This window comes from Pezoporus flaviventris, unplaced genomic scaffold (genome assembly GCF_033815535.1).
Source record: "Pezoporus flaviventris isolate CSIRO_AGI_PZ_B2104156 unplaced genomic scaffold, CSIRO_AGI_Pfla_v1 ptg000055l, whole genome shotgun sequence".
Classification (NCBI taxonomy): Eukaryota; Metazoa; Chordata; class Aves; order Psittaciformes; family Psittacidae; genus Pezoporus; species Pezoporus flaviventris.
In genome coordinates this window covers 6,387,199-6,399,774 of record NW_026892603.1, presented here as the reverse complement: position 1 = coordinate 6,399,774, position 12,576 = coordinate 6,387,199, and positions in this window count along the sequence as shown.

The following is a 12,576-nucleotide window of genomic DNA, read 5'->3' as shown; positions in this document are numbered from 1 at the left end:
CCCCCCCCCCCCCGGGGCTCTCCCCTTCCCCACTCCCAGAGGAACGGGGAGGAGGATCGAAAGAGTGCAACTCCCACGGGTTGAGACAAGAACAGTCCAGCAACCAATGTACAACACAAATCACCACCGTTACCACCAACGACAACAATGAAAAGAGAAAATAACAAAGGAAGAGAATACGATACCACCGGCCAAGAAACGAGTCTGAACCAGAAGCCCGTGTCCTTCCGGGTAACTCCCAGTTACCCCCCACACCGGGCATGACGTGCTGTGGTGTGGAATACCTCCTTGGCTAGCCTGGGTCAGGCGCCTCGTCTCTGCTTCCTCCCGGCTTCCCCTCCTCCCTGGCAGAGCATGAGCCTCACAAAGTCCTTGGTCAGGGTAAACATCACTTAGCAACAACTGAGAACATCGGTATCACCAGCACTGTTCCCAGGCTGGAAGTCAAAACACAGCACTGCACCAGCTGCCAAGAAGGAGAAACACGACTGCTACTGCTGAACCCAGGACAATGGACAATATAGAATCCAGAAAAAAGGCAAAGGAGCAAAGGCTGATCTAATACTGATGTGGTGCTACAGCTTGGGAAATGCTTAAGATGACTGTTACTATTATAAAATTCTGTTACTAATTTTTTTCTCAAAAGAGGATTTTCATAGTTCCAGCTGTACAAATGAAATACTTTGAGTGGAATACAAGCATCTTTCATAGAATCATAGAATAGTTAGGGTTGGAAAGGACCTTAAGATCATCTAGTTCCAACCCCCCTGCCATGGGCAGGGACACCTCACACTAAACCATCTCACCCAAGACTTCGTCCAACCTGGCCTTGAACACTGCCAGGGATGGAGCAGTCACAACCTCCCTTGGCAACCTATTCCAGTGCTTCACCACCTTCACAGGAAAGAATTTCTTCCTTATATCCAATCTAAACTTCCCCTGTTTAAGTTTGAACCCATTACCCCTTGTCCAGTCACTACAGTCCCTAATGAAGAGTCTGTCCCCAGCATCCCTATAGGCCCCCTTATAGGCCCCCTTCAGATACTGGATCTTTGATACTGTGAATCTTCCATCTCAGTAATAAAACAAAATGAAGAAGATATAAGTCAGTCCTCTGACGACTATCAGGATGAAAATTCTGCTTATCTTTGTAACTAAATGCTGTGTTCTCGCAGTGTATATTAAAAGGTCATAAAAAGCTGTTGACAAAACTCATGTTTTCTTTCCTTACTTCAAAGTAGTTATGAAAGCAATATGCCTACAGATTTTTAATATAAAATACCTTTTCCACTTTATAACTAACACAATATGGAATGGGTAGCCGTTTACTTGATTGGAATAAATAAGAACAGATCCTGCTTTTATTTAGCTTAGCTATAGTATAACGTGAGGCAACCAGAGAGACGTTTAAGCAGATTACTGTTAATACCAGAGTACGTATGCTTAATTTCCTTAATACTGGAGTACGTATGCTTAATTTCCTTTACTACAGTGTACTAGATCAAGCTTTATTCTGTGATCCTTCCAGTGTGTATAATAACATAATAATAAATGTGCATGCAGGTAGAAATAACTAAGTCATCTAAATCAAGGAGATGCACAGAACTGCACAGGGTTTTTTTCATTATATGAAATAAAGAGATGCAGACATTCTAACCTGGCAAATGTTAGGATCAGAAGGTGTTATAAATAGAACATATCTTTCTAATTGCTCAGATCTTGGCCAGAGACCTAAATTGATCTTGACTGGTCTATTCAGTTCTTCTTTAGGCATATTTATGAGAATACAGACAATTAAATTATCAAAGGAGAAAAAAAATTACAAAGAGATCTTTTCTAGTCAGGTATTAAATTTCTAGGAGGACCTTTACTTCCAAAACATTGAAATTTTATCATATTAGAAAGATATGCTAGCCAAAGAAAATGTACCTTTTTCAAACAGGAGAAAAGTCAAGATTAGTTTTTCAATCAAATAGTATTTATTTAGAGACTTGTGTTTTCTATGCATCTTCTATGAAACTACATAAAATATTAAATAAATGCCATGTAGGCTATGTCATATGCTACCAGACTACCAAACCATATTCCTACAAACAGATGGCCAGTGCTGTTATTAGAGATTAGATACAGTGTTTTACATTGATGATCTGCATCAATTTTTTTTTCCTAGGTAGGATGTTTGCATTCAGGTTTTCTGGGTTAATTTGTATCTCACCAGGAACTGTTATCACTGGTAGCAGGGGTGTTTTAGGTACTGACGGAAAGATTTGCAGTTACACAGAAGAGGGAAGATTCTTCCTTCATGAGTTCTTTAATCCCTCAAGGTAGCAGCAGGATATCTTTGTAGTGGTGGATCTATTCAGTTCTTTTTTATTGTTGCTGAAAAAGAAAGATTTTTGTACTGAAAGAAAGTTTTATTGAATCAAATGTTCTGAGTGAAGATGACTATTTCAGTAAAGAATGACAATAAAGTTTAAGCTTCAATAAATCTAAGGTGAAGGCTTTTATTTTGTTTTTTTTTGTTTGTTATAGTTCTGAAATTGAAGAACTTGTTACCAGCTTTATTCCACTGAATGATGAATGGTGTGCAATAGAAGAATAACAATATTTTATTTACACCATTCTTTGTAGAAATTGTAGAAGGAAAGAAACAATACACTACTCCTTTGAACCTCTGTTGTGTAGAACGTCAAGTTGCAAACACACAAAACTAGCAGGTTTCCATTTCTCACTTACTTAAAGGAGACAGGTTTTGATCTGCAGCACCATATTTTTATCTAAACATCACCTAAGGGTGAAAAGATAACATTAGAAGAAAGGTTAAGTTGTACTGCAACTTTAGAGTGCCTGGGAATACAAGGGAGAGGTATTGCAAGGAAAGTTTGTAGTAGCAAAAGAGGCTTCCTGATGAAATGCTTATGGAGAGATTAATTTACACAATAACTGGAGCTATTTTTCCTTTTATTTTTTTTTTTTTAACCTGGGGATCAAACTGTACAAACCAAGTCCAACATAAATCTATAATAGAATATTAAAATGCAGAATATGTGCGCCTAAATTCCCTAAACCTTGTCATAGTAAATACTCAATTTTTTTAACTGATAAAAACTGATGAAACTGATAACTGATTGAAAAGCCAAATAGTAGTTCTAGAGACAACTTCACCAATAAATAGCCCTTTCTGGCAACCTACAATTATTTGTATATATATATAAATACTTAACTATTTAACATGATTATTGAGAAATAAGCTAACAGCTGAGAAAAGGTTAGGATCTATCCAATATCAACATGAGAAACATGGTAGTTACTTTGTTTCAAGAAGTATACATTTTGGGGGAATACCAAAAGGAATAATATCAAAATCATATCAGTTTAATGGAGATCAAAATACTGTATTTGTCTCCTGGGCCATTGCCAATGTCTTTGCAAAACTTGTCTGGCCATATCAGGGAAAAGAAAACCCTCACAGTGTCACTGAGATGTTCTTCTTAACAGAATTAGAACAGTTTAAAAAATAATTTCCCTTGTGCTTTTCTGAATAAGTGTGTGGTAAAGAGCCTAGAGAATCAGAAAGTACAGGGCAAGCAGGATAAGAGGGATGAACATAGTCTTAGGTGTTTAGGAAGCGCTGGAGGGAGAAAATGCTTTCTAAAGCCTTCTGAGATACTGTGCAGTTCACTAATTCAAAGAACTGCTTTAGAAATTTGTTTGGTATTTAATTTTATGCTTATAAGTTTCAAGCATAGACTGTCATACAAGATGAAATCCATTACAAAGAAAAATGCAACGCTAAAGTGTTATGAAAGGTTATACATCACACACATTCTGATTTATAAAAACATTTGAGTAAAAACACTAGAACTTATGAAAGAGCAAGGCATATCAAATTACATAGAACTCTTAGAAAGCATGGTGAGTATAAAAAGAGCATGAAGGACAAGGGGAAACTGTCTGGGGAGGTTGTGTGGCCTGTAAAGCTAGGACCCTCAGAAACTGGTTGAACAGGCACATGTAGGGAATGTGTTAGATCTGCCCTTCCTTAGTCAATAATAAAGCGAGTATTACTGATTATTTTGCCACAACATGTTCTGGGCTTGTTATTTATTTGGGTCAACTTTATATTCTGACAGAGATCCTCCCTGTAGAGACTTCCCCATGGGATGCCTAGAGAACCTGGCAAGGAGTTGGTATGGCTCCAGGGTGCAAGGACTGTGGTTCATTACTTCACCTCCTGTGACCGTAGGCTAAAACAGAAAAACAAACACAAGATACTCACAGCTGAAGGTCACTTCACATTGAACAGAGCAAGCAGCCAGAGAGCACTTCTACTTCAGTATTTGCCTCAGGACTTCTATCTTCAGGATTGTTTCTAAAACTGGCCCTATAATTTTGCAAGAAACAGAGGTGCAGGAAAGATCTTTCAAGGTACCTGTACTGTGTAATAAACAGCTCTGATTACCTCCGATCCCACTACTTAGCAAGATGCTTGCCTGATTTCTTAATTTAATTTTTAATATAAAAATTAACTTTTATGAGCTTAGTAACAGACATAAATTCTGTATTTCAAGAGCAGAGAGCAGGATATTGTCTTTCACTTGAAGGAATTGTGTATTATCAGAATAGATTTTAGCTCAAGAGCTCTTTTCAACAGTAACACATGCAGAGAAATAGAATTGTTTATACTATTAAAAAAATATAGTTTATACTATAAAAAAAAACAGTCTTTTTTTTCCCCCACCCTAGAGCAACTGCAAGTCAAAAGCATACTGAAAAAAAACCACAAAAAAAAACAAACAAACAAACAAACAAAAGCCAAACAAAAAAACCCCTAAATCTTTACATTTGCCTATTGGATACTGATTCCTCCTCCTTATTAAATAGAGTTGTCATAGGAAACTTACCATCTGCCTGGTGTAAACTGCCCCCTTAATTCTCACCTGGCTACAGCTGCAAAACAGATGAGAACAAGGAGAGGGAGTTAATGAATGAGTCCTGGTAAAGATCTCAGCAGGTTGACTCTTTTAATTCAGACCACGCTGGTAGTTAATATGACAACAAGCTGTTACCACCCAATGATTTCTGTTCCTTAAGCATAATGAGTTCCATGTTCTCAGTATGCTTTAGACTGGACAACTTAAACTACTGTTGTGTTTCATAGCCCCTGTCTGTATATTACAAAATTCCATGTAGAATTTTCACTGAATGAGGCTTCAACATGGAAACAGCTAAATGCAATGGAAAGCTGAGCGAGCTGTCAATACAGTAAAAAGTGAAAAAAACCGAAACAACAATAGAAATATATGCTAGATTCTTGGAAGTTATAATATTAACACATTTCCTTCAGGTTAGTTAAGCTATGGCAACTTGTTCCATCTAAGGCATCAGCCACATTTAGGTGGGTCTAGTCATAGAATCATAGAATAGTTAGGATCGGAAAGGACCTTAAGATCATCTAGTTCCAACCCCCCTGCTGTGGGCAGGGACACCTTACGCTAAATCATATCACCCAAGGCCTCATCCAAGCTGGTCTTGAACACTGCCAGGGATGGAGCATTCACAACCTCGCTGGGCAACCTATTCCAGTGCTTCACCACCCTAACAGGAAAGAATTTCCTTCTTATATCCAATCTAAACTTCCCCTGTTTAAGTTTGAACCCATTACCTCTTGTCCTATCACTACAGTCTCTAACGAAGAGTCACTCTCCAGCATCCCTATAGGCCCCCTTCAAATACTGAAAGGTTGCTATGAGGTCTCCATGCAGCCTTCTCTTCTCCAGGCTGAACAGCCCCAACTTTCTCAGCCTGTCTTCATACAGGAGGTGCTCCAGTCCCCTGATCATCCTCATGGCCCTCCTCTGCACTTGTTCCAACAGTTCCATGTCCTTTTTATGTTGAGGACACCAGAACTGCACACAGTATTCCAAGTGAGGTCTCACAAGAGCAGAGTAGAGGGGCAGGATCGCCTCCTTCAACCTACTGGTCATGCTCCTTTTGATGCAGCCCAGGATACGGTTGGCTTTCTGGGCTGCCAGCGCACACTGCCAGCTCATGTTCATTTTCTCATCAACCAACACCCCCAAGTCCTTCTCCGCAGGGCTGCTCTGAATCTCTTCTCTGCCCAACCTGTAGCTGTGCCTGGGATTGCTCTGACCTAGGTGTAGGACCTTGCCCTTGGCATGGTTAAACTTCATGAGGTTGGCATCAGCCCACCTCACAAGCATGTCAAGGTCCCTCTGGATGGCATTCCTTCCCTCCAGCGTATCAACCGAACCACCCAGCTTGGTGTCATCGGCAAACTTGCTGAGGGTGCACTCAATCCCATTGTCCATGTCAGCAACGAAGGTGTTAAACAGGACTGGTCCCAACACCGACCCCTGAGGGACACCACTCATTACTGGTCTCCAGCTGGACACTGAGCCGTTGACCACAACTCTTTGTGTGTGGCCATCCAGCCAGTTCTTTATCCACCGAGTGGTCCACCCATCAAATTGATGTCTCTCCAATTTAGAGACAAGGATGTTGTGTGGGACAGTGTTGAACGCTTTCCACAAATCCAGGTAGATGGCATCAACTGCTCTACCCCTGTCCATCAGTTCTGTAGCCCCATCAATGAAGGCCACCAAACTGGTCAGGCAGGATTTCCCCTTAGTGAAGCCATGCTGGCTGTCACCAACCACCTTGTTGTTTTTCATGTGCCTTAGCATGCCTTCCAGGAGAATCTGATACAAGATTTTGTCAGACACAGAGGTGAGACTGACTGGTCTGTAGTTCCTTGGGTCATCCATTTTCCCCTTCTTGAAAAAGGGGGCTATATCTCCCTTTTTCCAGTTGTTGGGAACTTCACCTGACTGCCATGATTTCTCAAATATGATGGACAGTGGCTTCGCAACTTCATTCACCAGCTCCTCCAGGACCCGCAGATGGATTTCATCAGGACCCATGGACTTGTACACGTTCAGATTTTTAAGCCGGTCTCGAGCCAGATCCTCTCTTACAGTGAGAGGTCTTCATTCTCACAGTCCCTGCAACTGCCTTCCAAGACTTTGTTGGTGTGGTCAGAGCCTTTGCCAGTGAAGACCGAGGCAAAGAAGTCATTCAGAACCTCAGGCTTCTCCAAATACTGTGTAGCCAGTTCTCCTGAGAGCTTCCTGAGGGGGCCTACATTCTCCCTAGTCTGTTTTTTATTTGCTATGTACTTTTAGAATCCTTTCCTGTTATCTTTAATACCTCTAGCTAAGTTTAATTCTAACTGGGCCTTAGCTTTCCTAATCTGGTCCCTAGCTTCCCAGACAATATCCCTGTACTCTTCCCATGCCACCTGTCCTTGCTTCCACATTTTATAAACCTCTTTTTTCATTTGAATTTTCCTCAGGAGCTCCTTATCCATCCAAGGAGGTCTCCTGGTCAGTCTGGATGTAGCAGTGACTTCCCTTCTACCACTCAACTCAAAAGGGTGTGATGAGGGTGGAGAGAAGGGAGGACAAGAGCACATTCTTTGAAGAATTTCTAGCCATTACAGGCTGGAACAAATCATCATTGTGGATCCAACTCTCAAATACCAGATAAGAAGCAGCAGTCAGAAGCTCATGAACTGAAATGGATCTGTACCCTTGAAAGTCCTAGATGGGCTGAGTCACTTGTCAAAGATGTCAAAGAATGACATAATTACTAAGGGTTAAACTGTCCTGGCAAAGACAGCCAAAGTTTAAGGGGAATTTTCTGTGAAAGTTAATGGTTAAATGAGGCTGCATTTTGACTGACTCCTGATGGCCATTTAAGACTAATTTTAAAAGTGTGCATGGTCATACTTACATCTGCATTTATCTGTCTCACAGGTCATATGTCAAATTTTACTGGGAGGAATTTATGATAAATTTGACTGTTTTGGGAAACTCTATCATAGGCTATGACTAAGACTTAGAGCATCCTTATAGACTCCTCCTTTTGGAAGGCAGTTTACTTGTGGACACTCTGACAAATCCATTGAAGAAGTGACATCCCAGTGGACAAAGATATAGAAACCCTGGAATGAATGATATGAGAAACTGTAGTCATTTTCCTCTTGGGTAAGAACAGAAGCATGGCATTTGAAGTTACGTGCATTCTATTTACACCATAGCTTTTCTTAGGGTACTTTTCTTTGGGTAAGAAATAGCCATGTCCTTACATCCTGTTCTAGCAGACATGCAGTGAGTATGATAAGCATGAACGAGCACTAACATTGTCAAGCAAGTGGCTTAACCTACCCCCTTGTACGTTGCTTAACCCTTCACATCACTGGCATTCTTGCTTGGATGAATAAACCCAAATTATTGATGCTGAATGGGACATTTTACTTTTAAGAAATGCTTTCATCTCTACCAAAGATAAGTCTTCTAATGCAGTACTACTCTACAGCACCTGACTCTTATTATCTAGTTTTATGACATTTTGAAAATGAATATTTTTGTGAAATCCTGCATTTGTTTTCTGACTGGGGATCTTCTCTACTTTGCACACAGAGAGCATTTCTTAAAATCAATCTTCTTTTCCCTGCTGATTATACTGAACAATAAACTCCTAATTAGGAGTTTTGAAAGTTCTGGTTTTGATGGTAGCTTTGGAAGTTATTCACTACAGGAGGTGTAATGAGGGTGCTACTGAGTCATCCCCAGTGCCCAAGCTTCCATGCAGTATATAAAAGGCATGCGCAAGAGAAGAAAACTAGTCAGGGACCCTGCTTTTACATCACTGTTACCCCTGAGATGACCTCAATTCATTAAAAAAGTTATTTTTTGGGAGGTGTCTTAAAAGCTTGTTTGAACTTAGAGCTCAGGCTCTGCTGGTATTCAGACCATACTTATTCTCTACATTATTTGGGGCCATGCTTTGAAGTTTTCTCTTTCTCCTGGGTATTCCAGATAAAATAGCTCATTGTGAAATGAGAGCACACAAAAATTCAGTATCATCATATTACTTGTCTCAGACTTGAAATGCTACAAGAAACTTCAAAAGACAATGCCTTTTATTGGAACTTAATACACAGCTGTGAATAAAAACTTGAACACAAAAATTTGACAATTGTTTTAACATCATATTTTTTTTTGTCTTGTCTTATGATATATGCATTACAGATCACATTCATAAAAATCCTAACTCCTGTCTTTTCATTACGTGTCCAGTATCCAAAAGCAGCAGAGTTTGCCACTGGAATAAGTCAAAAGAGTATTTTATCAGATTCACCATTTCTCTTTTCCATTACTATTCTCTCAAGTTTCATACATGTGCACATACAGAGTTATACACTTGCTGTGTCACTCACCTTGCTGCAAAGAATGGCAGGAAATTCACTGTTGGGGTTATGCGTGACTCTTCTCTGACCAATCCCAACAATTTCAGAAGCTGCATTTGAATGATGCCTGGGAGAAAACTCAGCTCCTTGCTTCAGACTGTCCTAAGTTCTTTACTTTTTATCTTCTCAACTGTTTCAATTTCTAGCTGCTTAGCACAATTAATAATTTGACATGATGCATAAAGTTCAGTGCAGGCTGTTAAAGTACCTAGGCAATTGAAACTCAGAAGTGGTTTCACTCAGAAGAAAATTCAAAACCAAAGTAGATTTGAAATTAATTTTGTAAATGCAAGTATTTTTATAAGGAATAGTTTTTATATAAAGGTGGTGATTTGGTCATGCTTTTTCCAGAATGCAAGAGAGCTTGATGAGATCAAAAGACCACAAGTGCAATAGTTTCTGTTGTGTCCTAGTAAACTTATCCAAAGGACCACTGTTTGTTCCTTTCCTTTACTGAAATCTTGGATAAAAAACATAATAAAGAAAGCACCTGTACACATGATGCACAGCTCCATTTTGTTAATCTTTGGTTTAAGCTAGATATAACTGTTCAGGTCCAGTTAGATATAACTGTTCAGGTCAGTGAGTGGGCTCACTTTACCAGTCAGTGATAAACTCAGTCATCTTCCTATTTCAGTTTGCCTTAGAGACAGTTGCCTGAACTAGTAAAGGAAGTAACACAATTCCTCTCAAGCCACATGTGCTGAGCTATACATGAAATTCATGCTGCCACTTTTCATATTTATACTATCATGTGGGTAAGGAACTTCTAAAAGCACTGCTAAAGATAAAGCATGAAATTAGATATGCCTGTAGAAGGAAATGCCTGTAGAAGGGACTGCAAAGACAAAGAATGAGTTCAGCTCAAAGGGATCTTTCTTGATGACTGAAGAGCCCTGTGTCCAAGGGATGACTGTGCCAGGCAGGCAGGCAGAAGTGGAAGCGGGAGAATCGCCTATGTATCAATGACCTGGCAGAGACTTTAAAGGACAAGTAGTTCTTTATAGCAATTATGTGATCTACAATGCAAAACTGGATTTGGATAGAATGTTAAGTAGTTCAAACATATTTTGCTACACCAGACTCTATCTAAATATTTGGGTTTTCTGGGAAATACGTACAAGTGAAAAATATTACTTATGTCAAAGCATCTCAATCAAGTCGCTGCTCACCCACCATATATTTTTTTTAAAGTGGGTATCATTTTTTTTTTTTAAATGCATTGAGGTGTCTTGTATTTATTGCTCAGAAGCATTATTTTGAAATGAATCTGATTTGTTAGAGTTTCTATTTCTGAAATATTTTTGTAAAGTTTCATTGTATTTCTGTCTTTGAGTGCATGCAGTGTGTTTTGAGGGGGTTATTTTTATCGTTTCTAAAATATTTGTTATTACATTTTGAAGACAATTTATATTTTGTTATTATATGCCATAATGATGTCTATTGCAGCAGAGTGAGACAAGATCAGACAGAAATCATTAATGTTTCCTGGAATCTAATCTGAAACTCAGAAATATCCACAATGCTTCATTGCTTTGAGTGCTTCTGTCCTAGAGCATTTTAGCAACTTCATGTTAAAGAAAGTCTTCACGTGCAGGCACCTATAATGAAAAATTTTGAACTGAAATAAAATGAATTGTGTGTATATGTGTGTGGATGTGTAAAGTGGTGCTTTGTAAAAACAGAATTAGGGAAAATAAAGTATTATTTCATGGAATGACTGCAATTAATAACATGTATGTGAGGAAAAGATGTGAAGACAAACTGAATATATGCATGTTTCTGTGTGTATAAAAAAGAAATGGAAATTAAAAACTGGATTAAAAAAAATTCCACTGCCATCAGCACTGAGGAGAATTGCCAAAGATACCAGCTTCATCATTTACTGAAGCTGTGCACCTGCAAATGCCACCTGGATTGTCTGTCACTGCAGGAGTATTCAGAAAGGTCTGAATATTCAGCCAGTGAGTATTCTCATGTTTTACCTACTAAACATTCTAATTGCTTTGACTGCTAATAAATGGCAGATGAAAAAAAAATGCCTCTAGGATTTGGCTCTCTGGGAAATAGGGGTTGCAGTGCTTAAGAGTAACTTAATCTACTGTGCAAACAGATGCATCAGTAGACTGCATCAAGCAATCAAATGAGGATTAAAGAAACAGTCACATTGGCTTTAATTTTCTTAGTTTGACTGCTTGGCATACTTTGCAGAAAGCAATTAATTCAGGCTGTATTTAACAAAGAATAAACTCAGAAAGTTTAGTGTTTATGAGCAGTCTGACTGAAATCCAAGCTCCTTAAACTTTCTTTAAATTTCCTATCATAAGTAAAGGATATAATAATACATCACTGTTTTTCTGAAGGAATAGCTGTTATTATATATTAATACCATTAACATTCAAAAGAAAAATGACCAGATGAAACATTGCTGCTGTAGATCTAGTTTTATTTAAAATTAAGGGGCAGTAGTGAGGGTTGCTGAACAAGAATTACCGAAAGTAGGGGCTGATTATCAGATCACACAGGTGTGGCAGCCAATCACTGGCATGGTGATTTCAGACTACTTGGTTTTAAAATAAATAAAGGAAAATTCAAAGGGAAGACCTGAAACATGGTAAAACTATGCTGATCGTGATACGGTCAATTTTCACATTTCTCTGAGACCTTGCTCTGTAAATATACATGGTTCAATCCTTTGTCCATTCATCCTGAGAGCTGTGCTTAATTTCTGAGGATGATGTGAGCCCTGGTTTTTTTATTCACTGAAGTCTTTTTTATTCACTGTTCATTCTTTTTTTTCAAGTAAACGCAGACCTGGAAACAGAAATAGTCTACAGCTTGTTTCTTAAGAGAGACAGAAAAATGAACCTAAGACTCAGTATGTGGTTAAGAAATCAGATTTATACTGTAACAATATAGAGGGATGGTTATCATGATGAAAGCAAGAAGCATAGGAACGTTCACTGTTGTGAGGGACCTTGAAGACATCATGAAGACTGTGTGGTACAGAGGGAAATTCAGAACTCAACAGAGGAACACAGTGGATAATACAATATGATAACATCTTTTCAGCAGTTACATTTTATTGTGGTCTCCAATCTGTCACTGAGGGTCATAAGGAAACCGCAAGATATGCACTAACATGCAGAAACCATGGTGCAAGGAGATTAGGGCACAGACAGGTGAAGGTTTGACCTCTGCTGAAAGCCTACAAAGCTGGTTTTGCATGTAAAGAATTGGGT